We start from the raw sequence: 13,633 nt of genomic DNA, 5'->3' as shown, positions 1-13,633 counted from the left end.
TGCAAATTGGCCCCTCAGACTCGAGTACAGTACTCTCGTCGGACTCAACCCAAGGACCAAGCCAGCTCCGATCACACCAAACAACACGTCCTTCACAGTACCGCCCGCTCGCTCTCTCACTTTGCCATCAGCCACGTGAGACGCCAACTCGCGGAGCACCCTCGCACCACCGAGGAACAGAACTTGAAGGACTTGAGAGCAAGCGACACGCCGTGCGCGTGTAAATAGTCCAGTCAGAGACCCTCATAACAGCTTCTCTGATCGGAAGACTAAACCACGGACGACCATCGATAACCAGATGGGTACTACCCTGGCCGCGAAGCCAGCGTGCACAGCTCAACAAACTTTTTTGAAAAACCTGCGTACTATAATACTGAGGGATTGTCTAGTTTCTATTGTAGCACTTGGAACTCCTTTTCCTGCTTGTCGCCCCATTCATACTTAACATTTTTTTGTAACAACTCATGTAGTGTTTTTGCCACTGTACTAAAGTCAGAAAAAGTGTACAGTAGACGATCAATCCGAGGAAACGTTTTAATGCTTTCGTTGTATTGGGCTGTGGATATTCCGCCACTGCTGTCAGTTTGTTTGAGTCTGGTTTTAACCAATCTTCCTTTATGACATGTCCCAGATATCTGACCCCCTTCCTTAAAAATTCTTATTTATCCACCTACATCTTGCAAATTATGTTGCTTTAGCCTCTCAAAACCCTCTCCCAATCGGGCATTGTGTTCTTCCAGCGATGGACCGAGAATTACTACGTCTTATAAAAGAACGAACATATTTTCACCCTGTAAACCCTTGATAACCGAATTCTTTAATTTTTGGAAAGTGAAAAACGCAGAACAGAGTCCCACTGGCATCCGTTATATATATCTAATGAGCGTATTGGGTGCTAAAAGTTGAAAGCTATCGGTCTTTTTCATAGAGTAACACCAGGTAATATCCCTTAGCCAAGTCAAGCATTGAAACATGTTCTGCCTTATTCACTCTGTCTAAAATTCCATCTATACATGGAAGTGGAAAGACTGTGTTGACAGTAATATCATATAGTTTTCTGTTAGCAGCTATCACTCTCCATTCCCTTTTACCAGATGCATCCATCTTTTTGGGAATCATGAACAACTGGAAATTATATGCATTTGTTGAAGGCACTATTATATCGTTCTCCAGTATCTGATTTATCTCCTGTTTTCATTCTTCTTTCTGTGTTTCTTTTATTCTGGCAAGGACGAGAGCAAATTAATCGTCCCTCTGTACTGGAAATCAGTTTTCTTTGATGCCAGATTATATCTGTATATGTCAACTTTTCCCCTGGCAAATGAAACATACCATCGCACACTGAACACAACTCTGTTATGGACTCTTTTTCTTCGGCATTTAAACGGAATAGTAACAAAGTTTCTTTTAATAAACTGATCGTCAAATCTATCTCATGCGAGACCTTGTGTACCGTGCGCACTGTCTACGTCGAACTTTGGGTAAACGGTGGAACTTCTTCCACCTCAGTGCGAGCCATCTCCACAAAAACCACCTCTTCTCGTGTATCTAAAACGATAATTAGACAAGAGATTTTTCTTACTCCCACCAGCGCCTGTGGTAGGTACACTCCTTCCTTCAACTCTTGTTTCCTTACAGTGGCTTCTCTTAGGGCAGTAAATGGTTCAAATGGCTCTGAGTACTATGGGACTTACCATCTGTGGTCATCAATCCCCTAGAACTTAGATCTACTTAAACCTAACTAACCTAAGGACATCACACACATCCATGCTCGAGGCAGGATTCGAACCTGCGACCGTAGCACTCATGCGGGTCCGGACTGAGCGCCTAGAACCGCTAGACCACCGCGGCCGGCTTAGGGTAGTAGCTGAACCTTTATCCTCAATATCCTCTCCTCGCTAGGACTCAGCTTTATTTTAACCACCTGGCCTGCGTCAGACTCTTTAGCGTCCGTTCCCTATCGGTAACACGTGTCTCTACTGGTACATTATTTACTTTCCCATCTCTTCATCGTACTGTTGTTTACTGGCCCCTCTGAATAGCTCAGAGAACTTCAAACTCCACTACATTGACACCATGCAGTTTCAAAATCTGTTGTGGCTTTCTAAGCACCTGCCTCTGTGTACTTGCACTCGACGCTTCTATCTCCGTACACATTAAAAACCGCGTACCCTCGATCCACGGGATTCCTTTGGAGTAATGAATTACTACACCATGCTTCGTAAAAATGTCTCTGCCAATAAAACCGCCTTAGGGGATGTCCAGTTCCCTTTGTACCACATGAAATTCATGTTTCACTCTTAGTTCGTGATGTATTCGAAGATCTGGAACTGCCGTCCCATACTTACATATGCCCGGCCTTGCGATACATTTAACCTTTATTCTGGCTTCACCGATCATACTGAACAAGTCAATTTGTGTTCGGTTATGTAGAAGCAATTGTAATGGACTTTTATAATGTATGGGCAGCTCAGTTCTACAAACTTATTTTTACTTCCACAGTCAACTCCGAATTCGTTCCCTATTTCAGCATAAGGCGACTTTAGTCTTAAGCTTTTCTTTCGTTTCCCGGCTACCTGTTTTTCACAGAATATCCTAGATTCTCAGTACACTCTTTAGCCATGTGCCCTGACCTATTATATGCGAAACACACAACTAGCTTCCCTTTCTTACAAGGACCTTTATGTCCCAGTAAATTGCAACCGCCGCGCGGGATTAGCCGAGCGGTATAGGGCGCTGCACTCATGGACTGTGCGGCTGATCCCGTCGGAGGTTCGAGTCCTCCCTCGGGCATGGGTGTGTGTGTTTGTCCATAGGATAATTTAGGTTAAGTAGTGTGTAAGGACTGATGACCTTAGCAGTTAAGTCCCATAAGATTTCACACATTTGAACATTTTTGAAATAGCAATTTTGCACCAGACACTCTTTGAAGTCCCTGACTCTCGACGACCTTGTGCCGATCCTATTTTGCGAATTCTATTCTCAAGTCGGCAGTCTAGCATTATATGACCTAATTTGCCACAACTTTTACGTCTAACATTATTTATGCAATCCTTAGACGTCCACCAAACGCATCCCACTGAGAAACACTTAAGGGTGACCTCCAGCGTCTCGTCTCGATGACTTTTATCACTAAATCCTTTTTCCTTAGTGGACATAGTTTCTTGCTCTTCCATCAAAGCTACCTCCACAAATGGCTCTGAGCACTATGGGACTTACCTTCTGAGGTCCTCAGACCCCTATAACTTAGAACTACTTAAACCTAACTAACCTAAGAATATCACACAAATGCATGCCCGAGGCAGGATTCGAACCTGCGACTGTAGTGGTGGCATGGTTCCAGACTGTAGCGCCTAGAACCGCTCGGCCACTCCTGCCGTCCTATTACACTAAAGGCTAGTTCCAAACATTAGAAAAAGCAAAGGAGGCTGCTGACTGAACAACAGAAGCCGGTGTCTGAACCCAGGGGATTGTGCGCTAACAGAAGTAGGGAACACTAGCAACATGTTAAAGACAAACTTGAAAGCAGCACTCCAGATGAAGAAAACCGACATATTAGAGCTTACGTCGGCTGGCCACGAGCGACACGGGTCGGCAACCCAACGCCCTGACTAAGAACTCTCCTTGAATAAAAATATATTTTTTTTTAAGAATAATGGCGGCGTACTGTTTCTCCCTTTGTATAGTCCACCCACCCATCCACCGTCTCGCAACAAGCCTTGGCCAACCTGACGAGTCGTTCTGCACCTCCGAGGCAACTCTGGCCAACCACATTTAGGTTCCTACCCTTCTCTTAGTCAATAGGTAAAGATTTTCCAGACTTTACATTGAGAGACTCCAAGTTGGCTAACAACATCGTTCAGCTGAAAGCTAAAAGTCGCTGCCACACTTATTACGGATGGCAACGACAGTGTTTTATGTAAATTGGCCCCGCCCTAGTCGTTTTGTGAGTGGAGTCTGCTGCAGTAGAACTCTAGCCTATGTAAGCGCATTGATGTTGTAGTTCTCAGGAGAAAGTATTAAGCTTGTTGCCTCTGCTAAGAGGTGCCTTTTAGTGGCCATCTTCTATTGTGACGTCTTAAAACAGTGTCCAGGTGATGGATGGAGTCAACACTTAATTCTCTGAAATGGAACGTCTGCCCTGGGACGGCTGCCCAGAGCATCTGCAATTTGCTGGGCTCTAGTGTTACTATTCAAGTGCAGTAACTTAAACACTATCTTTTACCTATTCTCTGCATTGTGCCAGCGATTTTCTATCCTGAAGTGCCATTGATAGGAACCACCAGTCTTAAGCGTGACAACTTACAAGCCATTACATCACTATATGACAGAAGGAAGTGAGCCGATATGTCGCAAGGAGGCCAGGCCCTCGACACATTATGACATGTCCACTGAGTGAAAATATGAGTTAAGAAGGAAGGAGACTGCGTCAGATATCCAAAGGAAATGAGACTAACATATTCGTTAGCTCTAAAGACATGGTGCAAGCAACTCTACATCTTACACAAGAGCACGCAGTCAGGAACTGACTCAGTTGTTAAAAGCCTGTTAAGTGAATATATCAGAATAAGGAGGACACCTGCGCGCACTTGAACTGAGCCTCTTGTCATAGCCTCACGCTAACTCCTTTTAAATACTCCAGCGTTCCAGCTCTCATCATGAGGTAATCATTGGGATCGGTGGCACTCGATTCGACGATTACTATACTGTATGAATCTATGTCCTAGATGCTCCAGCACAGTCTATGAACTAGTCAGAGTTGCACTCAAAATAATTGTCCTCACCTGACAAACTTCCTGCTACTCGCCATCCACCGTTTACCGATTGATAAACTGTCTGCTGACAACACCACACAGCAGACTGCTTTCAGCACTAAACTTCAGTGTGGAAGCCAGTAACAGAGCATATTGGAATCGACATTCCTGTTCAATATCCAGGTGACTCCGGGTGCAGAAACATACAGGGGTGATAGGGAGATCAATTGGTCACACGATACCAGGTACACCTCTAATGTATCATCAACCATCGTCGTATAATTTGGAGTCACATCGAGAACACTCCACCAGCAAGCATAAGACCATTTCGCGTTGTGCAATGGCCACTCCTGCTCGCCAGATACCTGCCACAGCAGCGAAGTCGTTAACACCACTTCTGGACATGCAGATGAGGAGCTGATGCGACAAATATTAGCTTGTTACAACTGAGCGAGCAACAGCCGAGCTAATGCGGAAGCACGACGAATTGTAAACTTTGTGAATACACGATTGAACTCAAATAATGTTTTACATTTGTTGAATAGGCTCCACAGTATCCCAGCAGCTAGCCTGACTTCAAGCAAAGGTATCACCATTCATCCCGCTGTAATATCACGACGACAAATGTTAACTGTGTCGCACGATCTACTGACAATTTTTCTCCCTGTATTGCTTAGCGTTATTTGATGCACTCTGCGAGACTATGTCAATCGTAGGTAGATAATCATTATTAGTTTCATTAAGAAATATGCTGAGTGCGATGCGTTCTTGTCAAAACGTTCTTTAACTTAAGAAACTGCGCGATCTTTATTATGATATACGCTTAGTAAAATTTGGCTCCATATATATTATTCAAAACACTTTAGAAGAAATCACCAACGATAAACTCATTTAGATATGCGTCGAGACTACACAATTTTAACTTCAAAGAACGTTGTGTACTGCCGAATAGTAACAGTTCTTTAATATGCAACTGACTGCCCCAGCAATATCTGTGTTTTACATATATCTGTGTTCAGACACTTCCATGAAAGTAATAATTTCATTGCGAAAACCAGCAACATAAAAACCTTTCAGTTATATTCTTACACTGATTCGCATCTCGCTTCAACTTTCATGGGAAGCATAGATACGGATAAGGAATTATAATCCTTTATGTTGTCCTATTGTCTTCGAAGCTAGCTCCGCCGATATGATGTTTTCTCTTTACTTCTCAGTTTGACAGTTCCATGTTCATTTCTGGTTGTCAAGTTGTATTTTAAAAATGGACACAGTCTCTACTGGAAAAACATTATTGATGGTAACCGGTTTTGCTCATTTTTTGACCATCGTCAGACCCATCCTCATACCATAATGAAGGCAATGGCAGTGAATGGGGCGGATGTTGTAGTCCACGAAGGTCAACTGCTGCAATTGACGTTTGTTGAGTTATTACATCCATCCCATTCACCTCCACCGCCTACCATAATGGTATGGGGATGCGTCTGACAATGGTAAAAAATTTTCCAAAACCGATTGCCATCAAAATAAACGTTCTTGTGGTCAAGACTGTTTTTGCCAATTTTTAACGTACGTTCAGTCAGACCACTGTTCTCCACGAAAAATGATCTCACAAATTACTAAGTTTTCTTTTGTTAACCGCGGGAATGAAACAAGTTGGTTACAGTGGTACATGATTATTACCGAATTATTACTGCTTCAATGATGGAAGAATCCTGTAAATTGGTGACCCTGGAGAAAAGGCAGGGACTTCGCATCACTACGTCAATCGGGTCCAGATGCAAAAAAAGCTGTTGCGACTGCAAGGTGATCCACAAAAGCAGGTTAGCGACACAAACTAGTACTAAAACAGGGAAAGACATGTTAGATTTAGCTATCATGCGAAACAATTTGTTTTAAATGAACACACCGCCATTTTACTGTATTGCGGTTTATTTAATTACGTCCGAGGTTTCGGCCTTTTATACAATTTTTAAGCGATTTAGTTTGTCATTAACGTATATCGCATAACATCAAGCTCAAAATTGCTTCTCGATTTCCTGAACTATATGTTAATGACATAAACTCAGTCCCTTGAAAATTACATAAAAGGCAGAAACCTGCGTCGTAATTAAATAAACAACAATACTGTCAAATGGCAGTGTGCTCATTTAAAACTTATTGGATGACTCTTGCTCAGGAGCTTAATAAAATGGTTTTTGCGAAACAATATTACTATCGACCACAACATGTTCGCTGTAGCACTTAACAGTTTGAATGCCCGAGCGATCGGAATGGTTTCGGATACTATAGGGTGGCTCACGAAATGTGTTACCAAATGTTTCTTTCACAATTTACGACGCACATTAGATAGCCCGCTGGGTTCTCTACAGCAATACCAGCAGAGCTTGGAAAAACAAATGAGTTACGAAATTACGTGTAATTCACGATACTGCCGCTGGGAGACTAGTAAGCAGCAATGGCTGACAATGGAAGACTGAAGACACAGCAACGATCGTTAATTGTGTTTCTTTTTCATGAAACGAAAAGCCTTGTTGTGACTCAGAGGCGTTTTCGACAACAATTTAACACACGATGGGTCCCTTGCAAGAAGACCATCCACAGGTTGTACGATAAATTTGTACAGGAAGGAACAGTATCGGAAGCGAAGCGACCTCGGCGTAAGCCTGTTTGTTCGCCGGAGAATATTGAAGCAGTACGAGTTTCTGTACATAGAACTTCCGGCAAATCGTGTAGAAAGGCAGCAGTGCAAGTGGGAATATCCAGACGCTACGATCAATGTATTCTTAAAAGTGACCTCCATATGTACCCGTACAAGATGACCTGTGCACAGAAGCTCAGTGAAGAACACAAGCAGCAGAGACTAATGTTTGCTCATTGGGCGGAGGATAGGGAAGAAACTCTCAACAACGTTTGGTTTTCAGACGAGGCCCATTTTGATTTAGACGGTGTTGTTAACAAACAAAATGTACGCTTTTGGGCCACTGAAAACCCTCAAGTGCTTCATGAACGACAACATTATGCTCCGAGGATTACAGCGTGGGCAGCAATTTCCAGTCACGGACTTATTGGACCCTTTTTCTTTGAAGAAACTGCGAACAGCGAGCGTTATTTTAGCATGCTTCGCAATAGCTTCATTCCACAGCTTCTTGCTACTGCCTTGCCCTTCAACACGCAGTGCTTCATGCAAGATGGAGCAAGGCCACATGCTGCAAACACTGTGTTGGAGTTTTTACACGAGCATTTCGACATGGGGATCATTTCACTCAGGTTTCCAGGTCGCTTCGATGACGGACAAAATTGGCCCCCCAATAGTCCACACCTCAATCCATGTGACTTTTTTCTTTGCGGGTACCTAAAGGAAAAATTTTTTCTGTAACGTCCACGTGATTTAATGGAGCTCAGAAGACTTATTCTTCAAGCTTGCAGTGAAATTACGGAAGACATGTGCCGTAGGGAAATCACTAACTTCAGTGTTCGTTTGAAGGAAGTTAGGAAACGAAATGGTGGACATATTGAGCATGTGCTGAGTTAGAACAAATCTCCATGGACGGCTCTTCGTTGTAGTATATGTTCCTTTCTGACTGTATTGACGTTAAAGTTTATATTCAAAAACAAAATGGTAACACATTTCGTGCGCCAACCTGTACATTAAATTAATGAAATTGCTTTTTTTAGAACTTTGTTAAGTTCACACGTCTGGTTGCGGCATGTCTATTAGGTCACAATGAAGTGCACTGAAAGTTATGCTGTGGAGAATCAACGTTGAAGAAAGCAGGTACAGCGTCTTTTCACTAATTCAACATCAGTACCGGTAGCTGAGTGGGCAGTGCGACAGAATGTCAATCCAAAGGGCCTGGGTTCGATTCCCGGATGGGTCAGAGATTTTCTCCGCTCAGGGACTGGGTGTTGCACCCGGCGAACGGTCTACCTGACGGGAGGTCCTAGTCACACGACACTTCAGTTGAGGAATCTGCAGTGTCATCCAGACAGGGAGAAACTAACACTATATTAAAGTCATCATCGCAACGTCAATATCTCCCCTATACCACCACTAAGGACAATTTAGTCCTCTCAAATTGTAATACCTGCAGCATGTGTTGATCCACCAATTTACACATCCACTGCGTCAAGGCGTTGGTCCTCAGTAGATACACCTTTACCATTTTTACCAGTAGAGGTACCTTTATTGCCTCCTCGTGATTCAAGAAAATGCTTTCCGCCGTTCATCATTAGACCTTTTCTTAGGTAATTTAACCATATCCTCCATTTTTTACCAAGTGATTAATTTTACATCCTAGACAGGTAGCTCGTCCGATGCACATGTACAACATTGTTGTATAGCATTGCCATCTCTTATCCGTTTCTGAATTACTACTAGTTCCAAACATACTCGATCCATAAAAGTAACTGCTTTTAGAATGAAGGCTTTCACGATCGGATCACATAGTTGCTGGTGAACCCTTCAGCATGTGAGGTCGTGCTGGAAGAAACTCTTCTGTTCCTGACGTTTCGTTAAGGACTCCGCAATACGTCCACAGAGTTTCTCCTCCGCTGAATCCTGCCGACTTGGCAACAAAAATAAACCACCGGTCATTTATCTTAAGATATATATGTAAATGTTCCACGCAAACTTAAAATGTGTTTTGCACAGCAACATGTCTACAAAACAGAAAGTTATCAAGACACAGAGGGCAATGAACCAGATTTTGAGACTGCTAAGAACTGAACAGTCCGCACGGATCAAAGTCTCAAAGACAATTTACGACTAGCCACTGAAACCATTGAACGAGTCTCGCAAATGGTTCATAATGCGAATGGACAAGAGGGTGCCGATAGAATCGATAATTTATTAAAAACACAGAAATACCGATTCAGATAGGACAAACGGCATTAGCACACGTGCAACTCTAAGGAGTAGTAACTTACCCAGTGATATTAAACGATCCTACTATTGTTCACGCCGAAAATGAGTTTACTGTGCAATTCCTCTCCCCGTAATTTTTCTAAAAACAGCTGGAATATTTAAAGAGAATGGAAAAACTGGTAGAAGCCGACCCCGGCGAGGATCAGTTTGGATTGCGCAGAAATGGTGGAACGCGTGAGGCAATACTGACCCTACGACTTATCTTAGCAAATAGATTAAGGAAAGGCAAACCTGCATTTCTAGCATTTGTAGACTTAGAGAACTGGAATACTCTCTTTCAAATTCTAAAGGTGGCAGGGGTAAAATATAGGGAGCGAAAGGCTATTTTCAATTTGTACAGAAACCAGATGGCAGTTATAAGAGTCGAGGGTCATGAAAGGGAAGCAGTGGTTGGGAAGGGAGTGAGACAGGGTTGTAGCCTGTCCCCGATGTTATTCAATCTGTATATTGAGCAAGCAGTAAAGGTAACAAAAGAAAAATTCGGAGTAGGTATTAAAATCCATGGAGAAGAAATAAAAACGTTGAGGTTCGCCGATGACATTGTAATTCTGTCAGAGACAGCAAAGGACTTGGAAGAGCAGTTGAACGGAATGGACAGTGTCTTGAAAGGAAGATATAAGATGAACATCAACAAAAGCAAAACGAGGATAATGGAATGTAGTCGAATTAAGTCGGGTGATGCTGAGGGTATTAGATTAGGAAATGAGACACTTAAAGTAGTAAAGGAGTTTTGCTATTTGGGGAGCAAAATAACTGATGATGGTCGAAGTAGAGAGGATGTAATATGTAGACTGGCAATGGCAAGGAAAGCTTTTTTGAAGAAGAGAAATCTGTTAACATCGAGTATAGATTTAAGTGTCAGGAAGTCTTTTCTGAAAGTATTTGTATGGAATGTAGCCATGTATGGAAGTGAAATATGGACGACAAATAGTTCGGACAGGAAGAGAATAAAAGCTTTCGAAATGTGGTGCTACAGAAGAATGCTGAAGATCAGATGGGTAGATCACATAACTAATGACGAGGAATTGAATAGAATTGGGGGAGAAGAGGAGTTTGTGGCACAACTTGACAAGAAGGAGGGACCGGTTGGTAGGACATGTTCTGAGGCAACAAGGGATCACAAATTTAGTGTTGGAGGACAGCGTGGAGGGTAAAAATCGTAGAGGGAGACCAAGAGATGAACGCACTAAGCGGATTCAGAAGGATGTAGGTTGCAGTAAGTATTGAGAGATGAAGAAGCTTGCACAGGACAGAGTAGCATGGAGAGCTGCATCAAACCAGTCTCAGGACTGAAGACAACAACAACAACATTAGAAGAAAATTTACCATTTCTGTATCTGCAGTAAGTACTGGGAAATGAAGAAGCTTGCACAGGATAGAGTAGCATGGAGAGCTGCATCAAACCAGTCTCAGGACTGAAGACAACAACAACAACATTAGAAGAACATTTACTATTTCTGTATCAGAAGAATTGTTATCGAGAGTTAATGACCCTATTGATTTGTGACTCAAACACTTCGCATTGAAAGATTAAATGTGGTACGGTTTCATCTCCCACACCACATAGTCTCCACTTAGGGACTCCAACCCACTGCCAGTTATCAGTCTTACCATTAGTTTCATATGTCTCCTCTTCATGCGTGGATTTAAGACCTTCTTTTGGAAAACGCCTTCGACAGGATTAACTCGCCATGTATGTTTTTTAGGCCTTAGTCCAACATTTTGAGTGTTCCATCCTAATCCAGCTAAAATGTTTTGTGCTTAGCTTCGCCTTAGGAATGGTTAGGACTCGTTGCGGTCGATCAAATGGAGGAGTCGCACTGTCCTCACGTGACTGTCAATTCGTTCCGAGTAAACGAGGACCCTCCGAAGGTTACCTTTGCACTTTCTATTAGTCTCATAAGCACTTCATCGTAATGTAAACGTAGGCTTCCACGGCAATTGTCACAGTCAAAAAAATTCTTCTTTGTCTGAGGCCGCATTGTCATCTGTAAAATTCCGACGTTTCGGCAACTGATGCAAGACACCTTCTTGAATTTTACAGATGACAATGCGACCTCAAACCCAGAAGAATTTTATTGACCACTTCATTGTACTCCGCAACGATCTTTGACCTCTCTAATAGGGCTGATAGAGATTTCAGAGCTGCTAGGCTGCCTGAATGAATGTAGACACCACGATTCTTGTCGCATCTATATAGCTTGTCCAAAGCGCACAGTATGATGGCACATACCGCGGCCCGCATCCCATGGGAGACTGCTCTTTCTACTCTAGGATGTACCGCATGTATCCCGACCCCAGCACCTTCGTCTGTCTTCGATCAGCTAGTAAACCAGAATAAGTTTCCCGATTGGTATTGAGGTACGTTCTTCCACTGTTCCCTACTTCCATGTATTACCTTGAAAAGTTCTTTTGAAGCCGCTGACTGTTGTCATCCATAATTTCCCCTACCTGTCCTATATTTACCACATTCACTATGTTGGTGTGACTTTTGATTTCCTTTTATTACCAGACTTTAACCTGTATGCCTCTGCTGCTGCCTCCATTGTAACCCAAAGGTGTAATGGGGCATGTCCGGCATGGTCTCCATCCCAGCTATCGATGTGCTGCTAATTCTGACTGTTACGGCTAAGCACATTATTATCTGAACGTTGCCAAACTTCTTAGCAGCATTATTTTCTGGTGTACTTTATTCCATCACACTGCAGCCCAATAACTTATCACAGGACTCTTTACAGTGGTGTACATCCAGTACATGCTCCTGGGGCTTAGACTCTAGTTTTTACTACAGGCCCTTCTAGTGCACAAAACAATACCTTTTGCCTTGGAACACGTATTCCTTACATGTGGGATCCCAGATAGTTTCTTATCCTGGGTAAGCCATAGATATTTCACTGTCCCCTCTACTGGTAGAGTTTCATAGAAGAGTTTTAGATTCGAGTGCTTGTTTCGGATATGCTTCCTCGTGAACGGTGATGAAATAGTTTTCTTGAGACTGGACCTCATATTCTCTTTCCCGCACCTGATCTACACAATGTTCAGTGCGCATCGTGCCGTTGTTCAAATTCTACTAGAAAATTTTCCAAGTGCTACAACAACTAAGATGTTGGTGTGCCCTTCGTAAAAGTAACCTGAAGAATTTAACTCTTGATGAGCTCTTTCACCGCTAGATTACAAATAAGCGGGGACGGAACTCCTCCTTGTGGACTCTCTCCTGCCATGGATTCGAAGGTCGTACTGCTAAAAATCCTTCGATGCCCAATAGGATGCAGAGAGCAGTTTCCTGGAAGCGTAGTGGTTTTCTCACCTTCTCAGAAAGTTGAAGGGCTATTTCAAATGATTTGCCTTGAAAAGTGGAAAAACAAAATACTAACCATATATGGAACTCTTTTCTTCACACCTCCCGGAAATAATGTTTACCGTCTATAAACCGCACCAACACATCGAGAGCTCGCTCTACCCTTCTAAAACAACGGCGCCACGTTGGCGTGTTAGACACATATAACAGAGTAAATAAAAGTTCATAACACTAACAGTATTCCCCGGAATCGAGGCGAGTTGATCAATGGAGCAGTTATAGTTACGGCACATCAGGAAAAACTGAGTGGTCACACAGACGGAGCGTTGATGCGAGGCTACAAGCCTGGTCTCCGATATCTGAAAGGTCGAGGTGAAGTGCATCGTTACGACTTACGGAGATTGAAGTTATGCATCCTGTATTTCTCGATTTTGCACGGTGTGCTGCCTATGAGCGCAGAACAGGGACTTCTGCACTCATAGGCAGCACGCCGCGCCAGGTACACGCGGTGCTCGGGGACCACTGCACAGCTACGGCACCTGAGGATGGGCTTATAACAGTCCGAAACCGGGCGTGTGAAAATAAAGTAATTTACAACTGAAGCGTTATTTTCAACCTCTGCTAATGATAAGTAGCAGAAATGAGAACAGCGAG

Source organism: Schistocerca piceifrons, chromosome 6 (genome assembly GCF_021461385.2).
Source record: "Schistocerca piceifrons isolate TAMUIC-IGC-003096 chromosome 6, iqSchPice1.1, whole genome shotgun sequence".
NCBI classification, from domain to species: domain Eukaryota; kingdom Metazoa; phylum Arthropoda; class Insecta; order Orthoptera; family Acrididae; genus Schistocerca; species Schistocerca piceifrons.
Note: the sequence above shows the minus strand (reverse complement) of the source record.